The 14,095-nt window shown below is 47.1% G+C and overlaps 1 long non-coding RNA gene across 1 annotated transcript in view; it reads left to right on the plus strand.

Moving 5' to 3' along the window:
* Nucleotides 1-10,056, plus strand: part of LOC309847782 — a 42,519-nt gene extending 32,463 nt beyond the window's left edge. The window contains exons 4-5 of the long non-coding RNA XR_014302602.1: nucleotides 8,690-8,837; nucleotides 9,762-10,056. This is a non-coding gene — a long non-coding RNA (uncharacterized lncRNA). The remainder of the gene's footprint in view (nucleotides 1-8,689; nucleotides 8,838-9,761) is intronic.
* The last annotated feature ends 4,039 nt before the right edge of the window (nucleotides 10,057-14,095 follow it).

Consider the following 14,095-nt stretch of genomic DNA (forward strand, 5'->3'; position numbering starts at 1 on the left):
CGTGTGCAGAGTGCCTTGCTGGCTACCTGGCCCCCAGAGAGAGCCAGTTAATGATTACTGATTAAGTTGACTATTATAAGGAATGTGGGAGGGTCTCAAATGTTAGATTATGGTATTTGGGTTTTATCTCTGAGGCAGCAGGGGAGGGGGGCTTTTTTGAGTTTTATAGCGGCAACATCATTAGGACTTGAAAGGCTCCTCTCTTCAAGGTCGACGTAGGGAGGAGGGCTGAGCAAAAAACCCAGCTGTTCCTAGCTGCTGTGCTTGGAGTGGATCGGCCCAGTGGCCTATTTATGAATCTTTATTATATTCAGAGAACATAAATAAACCAAAAGGCTTTAGTTGCATTTTAAAATTGGACCTAAAAACAGCCAAACGGTCCTGTGCTCTGCTTCCTAGAATCAACACAGCTACAGAGCCCCCAAAAGAGAGAGTGAGGATTCAAAGGCGCGTGGATAGACCTTCTCCTTTCTGACTCAGGCCCCACAGCCCTGGCCAACAAGGGCAGACAGCAGTCTGGGAGCAGGTGAGGGCTGGCCAGGGGGCTTGTCTGTTATCCGGTAGTGCAGTGCAGTGGGGTGCTGGGTGTGACTAGTCTTTATCTCTTAGGGCACAGAGCCCACATGCCTGAACTTCGGGGGACAGGGAGCTGTATTACCAGTTATCAGCGATGGCCCGGAGTGTCCAAGAGAGTTGCTGGCACGGGATACAGTATCCCCGGGCTCTGGACACCATGAATTTGGGCTGCTCCCAGATCCTCTCTGATTCTCAGTGTTCATGAGATGAAGGAAGTCTTCTGGGCTTGGCTCTGGGAGCGCTGAGGAATATCTTGGATATTTGCTGCCAGCGTCCAGTCCTACTCTGGGTTGTTACAGCATCTCACTTTTCCTTTCGGGAATCATTCCTTCGCCTTCCTGTCCATGTGGTCTGGGGCTAGGCGAGCCAGGACCAGCCAGGGAGAATCCCTGTGATTGCTTCAGGGATGGGACCCTGACCAAAGCTGGCCAATGAGCTACTTTGGTGTGGGACTTCGGCTTGAGAAGGAGCCTCTCTCTGAGCTCCGTGTGGTTAAGCTTATGGAATAGAGCTTTGGAGGCCATCTGCCTCCACGGAGGGAAGAACGCGCCAGTGTATGAAGCTCGCCCCGGGAAAATGCAGGGATGGGAAAGAAATAGGCAGATTCCTAACATCTGAGCACCGTGTTCCGGGCATGCGTCTGGGTGAGCCAGAATCTTCCCTCTAAGGCTTCGGCCCGTCTGAGTTGCATTTACGGCCTTTACAACCACTCATCCTGACAAACACTAGGAGAACACTCATCTAATAAGAGCAAGAACACAATCCATGGGCACTTACCCAAACTGCCACTGACCTTGTTTCGAGTTTCTGGCACAAGATGATAAAACAAAGTGGCAGACTTTATCAGTTTTTATTATTCTTTAAAAAATTCTCTACGGGGGCGCCTGGGTGGCTCAGTGGGTTAAAGCCTCTGCCTTCAGCTGAGGTCATGATCTCAGGGTCCTGGGATCGAGCCCTGCATCGGGCTCTCTGCTCGGCGGGGAGCCTGCCTCCCCCTCTCTCTCTGCCTGCCTCTCTGCCTGCTTGTGATTTCTGTCTGTCAAATAAATAAATTAAAAAAAAAAAACCTTAAAAAAAAATTCTCTATAGACAGTGCTCCGCTGTGGTAGGCACATAGATATCCTGTCCCAGCTCCCCTCAAGGAAGAAAACTTCTGCCCAGGTGCAAGGCACCGGGAGGCCACGTCAGAGCTGTCAGTACGGCTGCTGTCATTCTCAAGTCTCGGGTGACAGGTTTTCTGGGCTCCTCTCTGACTTGAGGTTGGGAATGTTGGTTTGGTAAAGACTCAGAACTCCTCTCGGCACAGATCACCGGATGTGAGGGACCTAGGGAAAACTGAGCAGCAGCTAAGGGCCGCTACCTCAGGCTACCCTTTGAACAACCAAAGGCTCTTGGAGGGACCTGGCTCCTTACTCACCCACCCAGGTATCTGAAGAGAAAACCTTCTCCTACTATTTTCTTGGTGGATTCCTCCCCCAGGAGAATGACTGGGGAAGCCCAGGAGGGTCCCCTGGGCAAGGGACCTCACTCACAGTTCCCTGTTACCGTTTCTGACTCCTCCTATCCTGGGCACGACTCGGACACCCATCAGACTGGCTACAGCAGCTATGTGCAGGAATGGCCAAGCAGCGCAAAGGATCTGTAATCTAGGGGATGCTCCCCAACTTTTCGGTCCCATTGGGGCTTATCCCAGGTGGATTTGCCCTGCCTGGGTGTCCCATCTTGTCCCTCCATGTGGCTCTGCCAGACAGAGCAGTTCTACTAAAAGACGATTCGGTGGCTATGCCAGACAGAACGCTTAAAGAAGTCTAGTGTATGCATTGACTTCTAAGGGAGGCTTCAGGGTGGGGAAACCAGGGTCACTCTCTGGAGGTAGAACGAAGCCTGGGTAAAAGTCAGCTCCTGCCAGCACCTCACAGAGAGGACAGGGGCTCTGGCTGTCCGTCGCATGAGTCACTAGGGCCACACATCAGGAAAAATGAGAAGGAACTGAGGTGGGGGGTGTCTTTTCCTCTCTTCCCAAGTCTCCCTGATCAACTATAAGAAAATGAGGTAAGGGACGCCTTTTCCTCTCCTCTTGTAGATGGGTAATTCCCCGACCAAGACCTTTACTCCTATAGAGCCCCATCCTGGCATTATAGGCTATAGAAACAGTATCAGCCCCATAAATCGCCCCATCTTGTTTACTTGGATGCCTTCCTGGTTTTAACTGGACGAAGGCAACTCGTTTTCTTTTGTTCTGGGGCATGGCCGCAGTGTAAGTTAGAGGACAAGACTTGGCCACCTGAAGGACTTTGCCTTCCTGGTTTTAACTGGGGAAAAGGTGGCTCATTTTCTTTTGTTCTGATCTCAGCTTTGGAGGATCAATCCCAGCCTCCTGGTGGCTTTCTTCTGGAAACCTCCCTGCCCCGACTCTGGGAGGAACAAAGGAATACCACATCCTCATCAAAGCTTGGTAGGCTGGGCACCTGGGTGGCTCAGTGGATTAAGGCTCTGCCTTCAGCTCAGGTCATGATCTTAAGATCCTGGGATCGAGCCCTGCATTGGGCCCTCAACTCAACCGGGAGCCTGCTTCCCCATATTTCTCTGCCTGCCTACTTGTGATCTCTCTCTCTCTGTCAAATAAATAAATAAAATCCTAGGAAAACAAACAAACAAACAAACTTGATAGGCAAATGGAGTCTGCAGGGGAAATCTCCACTCCTGCCTCTTTCCTTCCTAGCATGAGATCAGGTCCCCGTACCTGTCCCACGGTATCTGGGAACCGTCTCTAAGAACATCTCTAAGAACAGGGAGTGCTCCAAGGGGGATCAAGGGGAGGGGCTGCTACAAGACCTGAGTTGAAGGGGGAACCTCAAAGTTTTCCAAACTTGAGCACAATCCTTCTGTTAAATCAGATCCTCTCCGAAGCAGGAAAATGTGGGATTCTGGCCACTGTTGAAAGATACGGGTGTCAAGGGATGGGTGAGCCTCTGGGTGCCTCCAGTTTCCAGCGCGAGTCCAGCTCTGCTTCCTTAAGAGCCTGGTTAGGATCCTAAGGATCTCCTTGGAAATTGGTATCACCGTCACTCCCAAGCTTGTATCCTAGAGGGACTGAGCGGTCTATGGGGATTTCTCCCTCATTCATTTCCTGGCTTAATGGGTACAGTTGGAGCCAAATGTGGTTAGTCTCCCTCAGGACAGAGACCGTAAGGAATATTCCCAAGCAGCTGCCAAAACTCCCTTTGTTTCAGGGAACTTCCCTGTCTTCTCTGGCCTGACATGGACTGCCTCTTTCCACTTTGGTGGGAAAAAAACCCCCATGGCATCTACTCACCTGTCCTGCACTCATGAGGTTTAGAGCTGGCAGTGATCCTGTCTTGGTTTGCTGAAGGTCAAAAAAGCTGGCCTTAAAATGGTGGTTCATCTTGTCTGTCTCAAAAGCTTTCATGGGTAATAATGTTAAGGAAGTTTTGTTTGAATGATTAATGGGATTACATCTAGGTCTTTTCCAAAGTGCTAAAGCATTGATAACCGGGTATCAATTTATGCTTTCAAAGGCTGTTTGGGTCTGTCGATAAAAAAATGGTTAATCTTGTGTGTCTCAAAGTTTTCAAGGGCAATTGTTAAGATAGTTTTCGAAGTCTCTGGTAGAGGATGTCTGGGTCTGCTGAAAAATAAAACTGTGAACCCAAACTCAGGAAGAAAGCCCAACAATTATTTTTTAAAAAGATTTTATTTATTTATTTGACAGAGATCACAAGTAGGCAGAGAGGCAGGCAGAGCGAGAGAGGGGGAAGCAGGCTCCCCGCCAAGCAGAGAGCCCAATGCGGGACTCGATCCCAGGACCCTGAGATCATGACCAGAACTAAAGGCAGAGGCTTTAACCCACTGAGACACCCAGGCGCCCCCCAACAATTTTTCTTAAGCGTGAGAGAATCTCATTAAATACACCTCTGTCTCCCCTGCCTGGTTGTCCCTGAGGCCAAGATCATTCTTATTTGGTAAAAAACTGCAAAAGTTGACTGCTGGCCCTGAGGGGACTCTAGAAGAGCTCTAACGAACTGCTAGTGGGTCTCTCACAGTTGGGACCAAGAGGAGAGAGTGAGGAAGAGAAGCTTCAGGAAGTCTGAGGCTTTGGTTGTGACCTCCCAAGACTCTGGCACAGATGCCATTTCTGTAGCTGCCTGGGACACTGATGTGAGAATGCCTCCTATGGCAAAAACCAGGCCCTGTAACCCTTGTTGCCTGTATGGAGGGAGACACCGGAAATCTGAATGCCCTCGGGGACCTCAGTCTGTGAGGGCTCAGATGGCCAGTGCTCCGACTGGATTTGCTGGGGCCCGGGAGCAACAGCTAACCCTAGGGAACCCGGCACCTCCGGTAATTCTGGAAACAGAAGGAAAACCAATTGATTTCCTTCTTGATACCACCTTTTCCATTCTGCTCTCTGCTCCAGGCCAACTTTTTAACTGCAGTGTTGTCATTAAGGCTGTCACTGGGTGACCCGTAAGCCAAATTTTCATCTCGCCTTCTGGGATGCACCTAGGGAGATCTAATTTCCTCTCACTCTTAATGCTTGGGAGCCACACATTTCTCTTAATTCCCAGGTCTGGACAACTCAGGCTGAAGTGGGCTGGGCCTTAATAGTGCCCATTCCCATACACCTTACGGGCTCCACAACTTTCTCTGGCCGGAGAGGGTTTTTTGGGTATAACAGGACACTCGTGGATACTAGGACATGGAGAAATAGCAAGCATGCTCTGTTGGCTGATCAAAGACACCCAGGAGGCCTGTATATGGGATCCAGAGTCAGAAAAAGCTTTTAGAAATCTCAAGAGGCGGGTCACCTGGGTGGCTCAGTGGGTTAAGCCTCTGCCTTTGGCTCAGGTCATGATCTCAGGGTCCTAGGATCGAGCCCCGTATCTGGCTCTCTGCTCGGCAGGGAGCCTTCTTCCCCCCCGCCCCCTTCCTACTTGTGATCTCTGTCAAATAAATAAATAAATCTTTAAAAAAAGAAAAAGAAAGAAACCCCAGCAGAAAATCCGGAATAGACTTTATTTTCTATGGGAGCTCATTTGTTGTTCGTCCATTGTGCCATAGTACAGTGTGGAGAGAGACGTGTTCTGACTGCTTCAGGTTCTCCTAAAGTATCATCAGGAATTCACATGGCTCTATAAGCCGTACACAAACCCCAGAAGTAGCAGGTGTACACTAAAAAGGGCACAAAAAAGGAATGGACGGTTATAGATTGGCTGAGGCTGTAGCAAAATAGGCTGTCAGGTCAGAGACCCCTCTGGTCGCCTCCTCCCCTCCCCCCCATTAGGGGTGGCCCCGTAACCCAGGAAAGACCCCGCTGTTCAGTTGAGAAAACACAACTGGCCACAGAACAGGGTTATACCCTCGCAGTCAACAGGCAGAGCTGCTAACCCATGAAAGATCCTAAAACCCTACACCAAACCTACCGTTTAGGTCAAAGATAAAACCCTACAAATGACTCCCAAACTCTTTACAGGGAGAAATTTAGATAGGACTATTAAAAACATGTTAAAGATGTGTGGAGTCTGCCCAAAGGAGAACCCCCCCCCCCCGCCCCTTCACAATTCCCCGGAGGCACACAGCAAGTGGGAACTTTCCCCTGGGGAAGATCAGCAAATGAACGTCACCCCTGTCTAAAATGCATGGCTACGGTACCTCCTGGTGTGGGTAGATGGTCCCTCCATGCCCCGGACTGAGGCCTTTCCCTGTAAAACCGGAAAAGCCTCGGCAGTGGTAAAGACACTGGTAATCCCTTGGTTTGGGCTCCCCCGGTTCCTTCAGAAGGATAATGGAATCACTAGCCCTCTTGGAAGGAGCTTCCTAACTCCCAGCCCCAAAATAACCAGCCTGTCCCCTTTCACCCCGGGGGGACCAAGTGCTTGTTCGAGCCAGGCTGGGAAGGCCTGCATACGGCGACTTTAGCCACTCCAGCAGCAGTCAGAGTAAAGCCTGGACGCACCATTCCAGCGTCAAACCCTGGTCCCCAGCAGGGCCCAACAGCAAGGAACCCGAATCCCTCTGTAAACCCAGAGAGGACCTCCAACAAGTCTGGAAGCAACAAGACACAGATAAACATTACCTCCCCTCTCTCCCTTCAAGTCGTCAACCCTATTGCATTCCTTTCGCCCGCCCTCTCCTCCCGGTGTGGGGGGAGTTCACTGAAATATGTTTTACATCTCACAGGACTCCGGGCTGTCCTGGGTCTTGCACTGTGCTCTGGGCCTTGCCTCCTAAGTAACCCGCTGTGTATTTTCCAGAATAAAGGTCAAACTCCAAATGGTATTTCAGATGGAGCCTCACTTGAAGGTCAAAACCAAACACCTACCGAGGACCCCTTGATAGTTTGGGAGGACAGGACCCCTGACTGCCGCCCCACCCAAGGCTCCTGACCAGCAGGAGGTGGCTGCCATCGGTTGTCGCCCTTTTCCCCTAATAGCAGTTAGGGTCACCTCTTCAGAGGGGGGTATGATGAAGGAGAGTTGGAAAGCAGGCATGCAGGACGAGGACCCCCCCCCCCCCTTAGGACAGTTTTATACGACCTGGAAGGAGTCCTCCCTTTCCCATGATAGATAGGTGACAAAAATCTGATTGGATGACAGGTGAGGTGCCCAAGGGTTGGTCAAATTAAAACACCCCGTCAACAAGCCCATAAAACCCCTGAGACATAAAATCCCCCGGTGGCAAGCCCCTCGGGTCCCCGACCTCTGTCTATGGGTGCTTTGGTGCTATCACTTTGCTATCACTCCATAAACCTTCCTCGGCTGCCCACCAGTCTGTCTGGTCTACCTCTTCACTCTTCAATGTTCTGGAAGACACTGGCATGACCAAGCACTGTGGGCACCGACGGAGAAGAAAGCTCGTGAGAATTTCCAGTGGGGAAGACTGACCGGCAATTGTGTCTTGAACCACCGGTGGGGCTGGCCAAGGTGGCCTTCTGCCACCTGCCTGTACCTCTTCCCCATTGGATTTGCCACTATGGAGCCCTCCGCCCGTGTTATCCTCACAACTTAATATTATTGCTCATGTTTTATAGATAAGGAAATGGGGGCTCAAACACTTGCCCAAATAATTTATTTTGGTCAGAAAATGCCAAGCCAGGGGGGCCCTTGGCTGGCTCCGTCAGTAAAGTACATGTCAATCCCAGGGTCGTGAGTTTGAGCTCCACATGGGAGATGGAGCCTGCTTAAAAAATAAATAAATAAGGTAAAAACAAAGGTAGTAAGCTTTCACTACCTCCTAGTTATTTTGCCACTTTTTCATTTTACTTGTGCTTTTGAGGCAGCTTCTATCATATCTGTGTGATATGTTGGTGCACGTGTTGTTCTCAACTCCCAAGTTTCAGGGACTGACCTCACAGTGGTAGCTCGAAATTGGCCATGGGGAGTATTTACAGCACAGAATTCAGCAAATGCTACAGACCAAGGCTGGATTTGTTTTATTGATTGTCAGGGCAGGAGTGGACAATCTACAGTCCCTGGTCCAAATCTGGTCCACGGTCTATTTTTTTTCCCCTCACTGCCTGTTTTTGTAATAAAGTTTTATTGGCACACAGCGGTACCAGTCCATTTACAAACTGTGTATGGCTGCTTTCATGGTACAACAGCAGAGTTAAATAGCTACAGATACTTTTTTTAAAAAAAGATTTTATTTATTTATTTGACAGAGATCACAAGTAAGCAGAGAGGCAGACAGAGAGAGAGGAGGAAGCAGGCTCCCTGCTGAAGCAGAGAGCCCGATGTGGGGCTTGATCCCAGGACCCCAGGATCATAACCTGAGCCGAAGGCAGCGGCTTAGCCAACTGAGCCACCCAGGCACCCCTAAATTTTTGCAGTTTTAACGTTTAATTTTTCCTAGAATTTAATTTTAGGTGATGCTGGTGTGAAAAAAAAAATCCGTTTGCAAACTTCCGGAAGAATCTATAATGGGCTTTCCTGAGCCCGTAGGAGTGGCTCGAGGGCTCTAGTTGCTTGAGGTTAGGGAGTGGGAGGCCTTTGTGACTGGGGAGTGGGCAGAGAAGAGCAATGGCCAGGAGGCCGAGCAAGTGCTCTGGCTTGAGGCCCAGGGCACATCAAAGGGGTTTTCTTTTTCCTTTCAGGTGAAACCACTATTATCACGTCAGTGGCTCCAGCATTGCGTAAGCCGGGAGTGAGGTTACTCAAGATTAAACACTGATGCCTTCCAGACTGAACCTGTGTCCTCATCATCCAAAGTCCCCAAGCTTTGAAACATCATCCACCCTTCAGGTCAGACGACTGACTTTCCTTCTCCATAAGGGCAATAGGGGAGTTAGCTTTGGCCTACAGGTTGCTGTCAATGCACTGCTTCACCTCTTTGAACCCTCTTTTCGCATTTCTGAATACTGGGGAGAGCTTTGAGTCTCTACTACCTATAGAGATGGGAGTGACTCTGTGTCTAATACTATGCATTTAACTTGACAACCCTGTAAGGTGGGTATTATTATTATTATACCCATTTTACAGTTCAGGAAACTGAGGCTCAGAGAAGCTAAGCAGTACATACTAGTAAATAGTAGAGTTGAGATTTATTCCCTTCATTCTCAGTGCCATTTTCTCATTTTTTCTTGGCGTGTCCTACAGTTTCTGGAGAACCTTAGGAATTTCACAAATGAAAAGGTTCGGAGAAGTTATTAATTTCTGGATGTCTGGAGGGTGTCATGAAAGAGAGAAGAGGTGCTTGGGGTTGTGGAGTTTTACACTCATTCTTTGTCCAAAAGGACGATGATTGCTCAGCTCCAGCAGTCATTACCTGTGGGGACGTGCGCCTGATTTGGCCAGATTTTGTTCAAATGAAGCTAGGAATTTGAATTTGTATGTGAAATCCATTGATGTAGAATTTGTACTTTTTATTAAGATTTTATTTGAGAGAGAGGGGGAGTGCATGCATGCAGAGGAGGGCGGGGAGGGGAGAGGGAGAGGGAGAAGCAGGCTCCCTGAGGCCCATGTGGGGCTCGATCCTGGCAGCCTGGGATCATGATCTGAGCCAAAGGCAGATGCTTAATTGACTGAACCACTAGGTGCCCTGAAAGGTAGTATTTTTATTGAAGATTCATATACATGGAAAGATGCAAAAAGCACCTCTGAATTTTTACAAACTGAACACACGTTTAACGAGCTCAGATATGTGTTTTATTTTATTCTTTATCACAGAGTTATTGAAAGTCAATTTAGGGGAAAAAAGAGAAGATACACATAATTAAAAGTAGAAAAAAACAAGGAGAAAAAAAAATACAGAAGACAAACCCACCCAGGATCCTTCCTCCACAGACTATAAACAACCACCATGACTGATCTGGGCATAACCACTGAGCTACACATTGATACGTACGTAGGTATGGGGACATGTATAGATGGTTATGAGTATAGATACACTTTCCTGTAACAACTTCTTAGACGTGTGCTTTGTAAAAACTTTTCATATTAATAAACACCTATGTTCATTGTGTATCTGTGTGTGTTTCACTGAATGGCTGTATCATAATTACTTTAACCAACCCCTAGAAGCAAAATCTTGTCATTCATTAGAAAAAGCATCTACAATAATCTATCTTCCTTGGATATGCTGTTTCTTTAATAATTATTTTCTTTGTTAAATTACTTGGAATTCCTATTCATAAATATCCTGTTTTGTTTGTTTTGTTTTGTTTTTCTAGTCGTCTTCTCCTCTGCCCCACACTCTGCCCAGGTACTAAATATTAACAATCTCATGTATAAAATCCCCTGTCTTTCTCCTTTCTCATGCAGTCAGTTTTAGTTTATGGGCTGCCGGTGAATACAGAGTTTTTTTTTCTTTTAAGTTATGTCTACACCCGGCACAGGGCTCAAACCCACGACCCCGAGATCAAGTCTCGTGCTGTACCGACTGAGCCAGCCAGGGGCCCCTCACTCTTGCTGCAGTCATGTGCAAGCAATTACATAGGCATATATGGGAGAATTGACTTCGCTGTATAAAAATAGGACCATACGCTCTGTGGGGCTCTGTGTCCTACTTCCCAAGTGTTGAAATATTGACGACTGTGCTGGATATACCTTTGCCCCTCCAAGTCTCTTCCCTCCCTGCCCTTCTCTGTATCCTATACCCTCTTGCCCTCAGCTTATCAGAGGCTCTGGCAGGAGAGGAGAGAAGGCAAAGGAAGGGTATTTACTCCAGATGTTTGAGCAGCAGCTGTGTTCCACTGAACACCACACTCCTGCTGGGTGGCTGCACCCTCTCTGGGTCCTGAAACTCTTGTCTCCCCCTGTGCCTATAGGTCTGGGGGTGGTAACTGACCTCCAGGATTGCCGGTCCCAGAAGCTTTCTTTATCCCTGATTTGCTCCCTTAAGTTTACTCTATAAACAGGCCTTACATTAAATGTCCCTTAAATAGCCTTCTGAGGGTGCCAGCTGTATCAGTAACTGATTTAAAATTCTTCTTTTTTAAAGATTTTATTTATTTATTTGACAGAGATCACAAGTAGTCAGAGAGGCAGGCAGAGAGAGAGAGAGGAAGGGAAACAGGCTCCCTGCTGAGCAGAGAGCCCAATTTGGGGCTCGATCCCAGTACCCTGAGATCATGACCTGAGCGGAAGGCAGAGGCTTTAATCCACTGAGCCACCCAGGCACCCCTCCCCATTTTATTTTTTTTAAAACTTTATTTATGACAGAGAGAGATAGAGAGGGAACACAAGCAGGGGTAGCTGGAGAGGGAGAAGCACCTGCATCCTCAGGTGCATTTGCTAAGGACCTCGTCTTATCTAACCACTGTACAAAGTATCAAACTTAGGAATTCCCATCACTACTACCCTATCCATATTCAATTTCCCCCAGTTGTCCCTGCTTCCCATAGAGCAGGGAGACTGATGCGGGGCTCGATCCTAGGACACTGGGATCATGACCTGAGCCACTCAGGTGCTCCTCAATAATGTCCTTTAAAGCTGCTGCTTTTGATTTTTAAAAATTTAAAAAAATTATTATTATTATTATTTTTAAATAATCTCTACACCCAGTGTGGGGCTGGAGCTCAAGGCCCCAGGAGCAAGAGTCGCATGGTTCTCCAACTGAGCCAGCCAGGCACCCTGCTGCTTTTTGTTTTTTAAAAGACCAAATAACCAGTTAGGGATTGTGCACTGTGTTTAGTTATCACGTCTCTCTCTTTTCTTCCTTTTTTTTTTTTTTTTTTTAGGGAAGGTGTCCATGTTAGAAATGTTAGTTTATTTTAAAAAGGTAATTGAGGGTTAAGCATCTGCATTTGTCTCTGGTCATGCTCTCAGGGTCCTGGGATTGAGCCCCACGTTGGGCTCCCTGCTCAGTGGGGAGTCTGGTTCTACCTATCTCTCTGCCTCTCCCCTTGCTTCAGCTCCCTCTCTCTCTCTCTCTCAAATAGATAAATAAAATAAAATATCGAAAAAAATAAAAAAAGTAATTGAACAAAATATAGGAGGCGGAATGTAATCAATTTTACTTTTTTTTTTCTGTGTAAAGATTACTTTTGTAAGTTTTTATTTTGAAAGAATTTCAAGGTTACAGGAAAGTAGCAAAGATAGTAAGGAAGAATGTTAGTATATGTTTCACTCAGAATCACCAATCATTTACACCTTATCACATTTACCTTATCATTCTCTGTCTACAAATATATATTTGTCCTTTTTTTCTGAAGCATTTGAAAGTAAGTTGCTTTTCTTGCCCCTAAATACCACAGGTGCATTTGCTAAGGACCTCGTCTTATCTAACCACTGTACAAAGTATCAAACTTAGGAATTCCCATCACTACTACCCTATCCATATTCAATTTCCCCCAGTTGTCCCAAGAATTCCTTTATAGGGTTTTTTCTTTTCTTTTCTTTCTTTTTTTCTTTCTTTCTTTCTTTTAGGGGAACTGGGATTCAATCAAGGATCACACATTACATTTAATTGTTGTGTCTGTTTAGTCTTTAAGCTAGGCAATTGCCTAGCTTGTATATGTGTATTTCACAACACTGACCTTTTTTGAAGAGTTCAAGCCTGTTGTTTTGAAGAGTGTTCTTTAATTTGGATTTGTGTTTATTTACCGTGATTAGATTTAGGACAAACATGTTTGAATACTACATAGGTGATGGTGTGTCCTTTTCGGTGCAAAATGTTAGGGGGCACATGTTTAGATGTCAAGTTTCATCATTTCATTAAGCGGGACTGAAAATTTGGAAGCTTATTCTTCTGTTTGAGCAAGTTGGTTACTGAAAGGGTTTTCTCAGTTGTCAGGTGAGGACAATAATAATCCTGGTTTCGCAAGGTTGTTGGATTGATACGTGTAAGGCACTTAGAACAGTGTCTGGCACATTGTAAGTATTTGACAAATTATCACTGTATATTTTTTAAAGATTTTTATTTACTTATTTGACAGAGATCACAAGTAGGCAGAAAGGCAGGCGGGGGGGGGGGGGGGTGGGAAGCAGGCTCCCTGCTGAGCAGAGAGCCGGATGCAGGACTCAATTCTAGGACCCTGAGATCATGACTTGAGCCGAAGGCAGAGGCTTTAACCCATTGAACCCACCGAGGCGCCCCTATCATCATTATATTTGGAAAAATTTATAGAGGCCTTCATTTGTAAGAGACACTGAGTCATAACTCAATTCTTTACCTTTTCAGCTTCTGGGGCAGCATATGACATATATGAGACATTCGATAAATATTTGTTGGCAAAATCACAGCACTGAGATATATTGCAACCATTTTATAGATGAGGAAACAGGCTCAGAGCAGCGAAGTAATTTACCTAAGGTCAGGTATGTTGCAGTAAGTGGCAAGAACCAGATTTGTTGGGTCTGTAAAATGGAGGATAAAGCGGGGAAGCTGGCTGGCTTTGCCAGTGGAGCATGTGCCTCTTGATCTGGGGGGTTCCAAGTTCCAGCCCCACATTAGGTTTGGAAAGTACTTAAAAACAATAAAATCTTGGAGTGCCTGGGTGGCTCTGTGGGTTGAGCATGCTCAGTGGGTTGAGCATCTGACTCTTGACATCCACTCAGGTCCTGACCCAGGATCCTGAGATACAGCCCCCTCCCTCCTCACTCCCCACCGCTCCTGGCATGCAGCATGCTTAGGATTCTCTCTCTCCCTCTGCTTCTCCCTACCTCCCGCGTGCAAGCTCTCTCTCTAAAAAATAACAGTGATATCCACAATAATTTAAAAAATACAATCTTTTTAAATTATTTTTTTTTCAAAGATTTTATTTAGTCGACAGAGATCATAAGTAGGTAGAGAGGCAGGCAGAGAGAGAGGGGGAAGCAGGCTCCCTGCTGAGCAAAGAGCCAATGCGGGGCTCGGTCCCAGGACCCTGAGATCATGACCTGAGCCGAAGGCAGAGGCTTAACCCACTGAGCCACCCAGGCACCCCTACAGTCTCTTTTTTAAAAAAGAGGGATAAGGCATCTGAATGTGTTTTGTTAACTCTGAGGGCTGGGTAGATGTGAGGAGCGGAGCTGGAGCGCCCGGCACGGCGCTCTGGCACAAGCATATGGTAGGCGCTCAG

This window comes from Mustela nivalis (assembly GCF_964662115.1).
Source record: "Mustela nivalis genome assembly, chromosome: 14".
NCBI classification, from domain to species: domain Eukaryota; kingdom Metazoa; phylum Chordata; class Mammalia; order Carnivora; family Mustelidae; genus Mustela; species Mustela nivalis.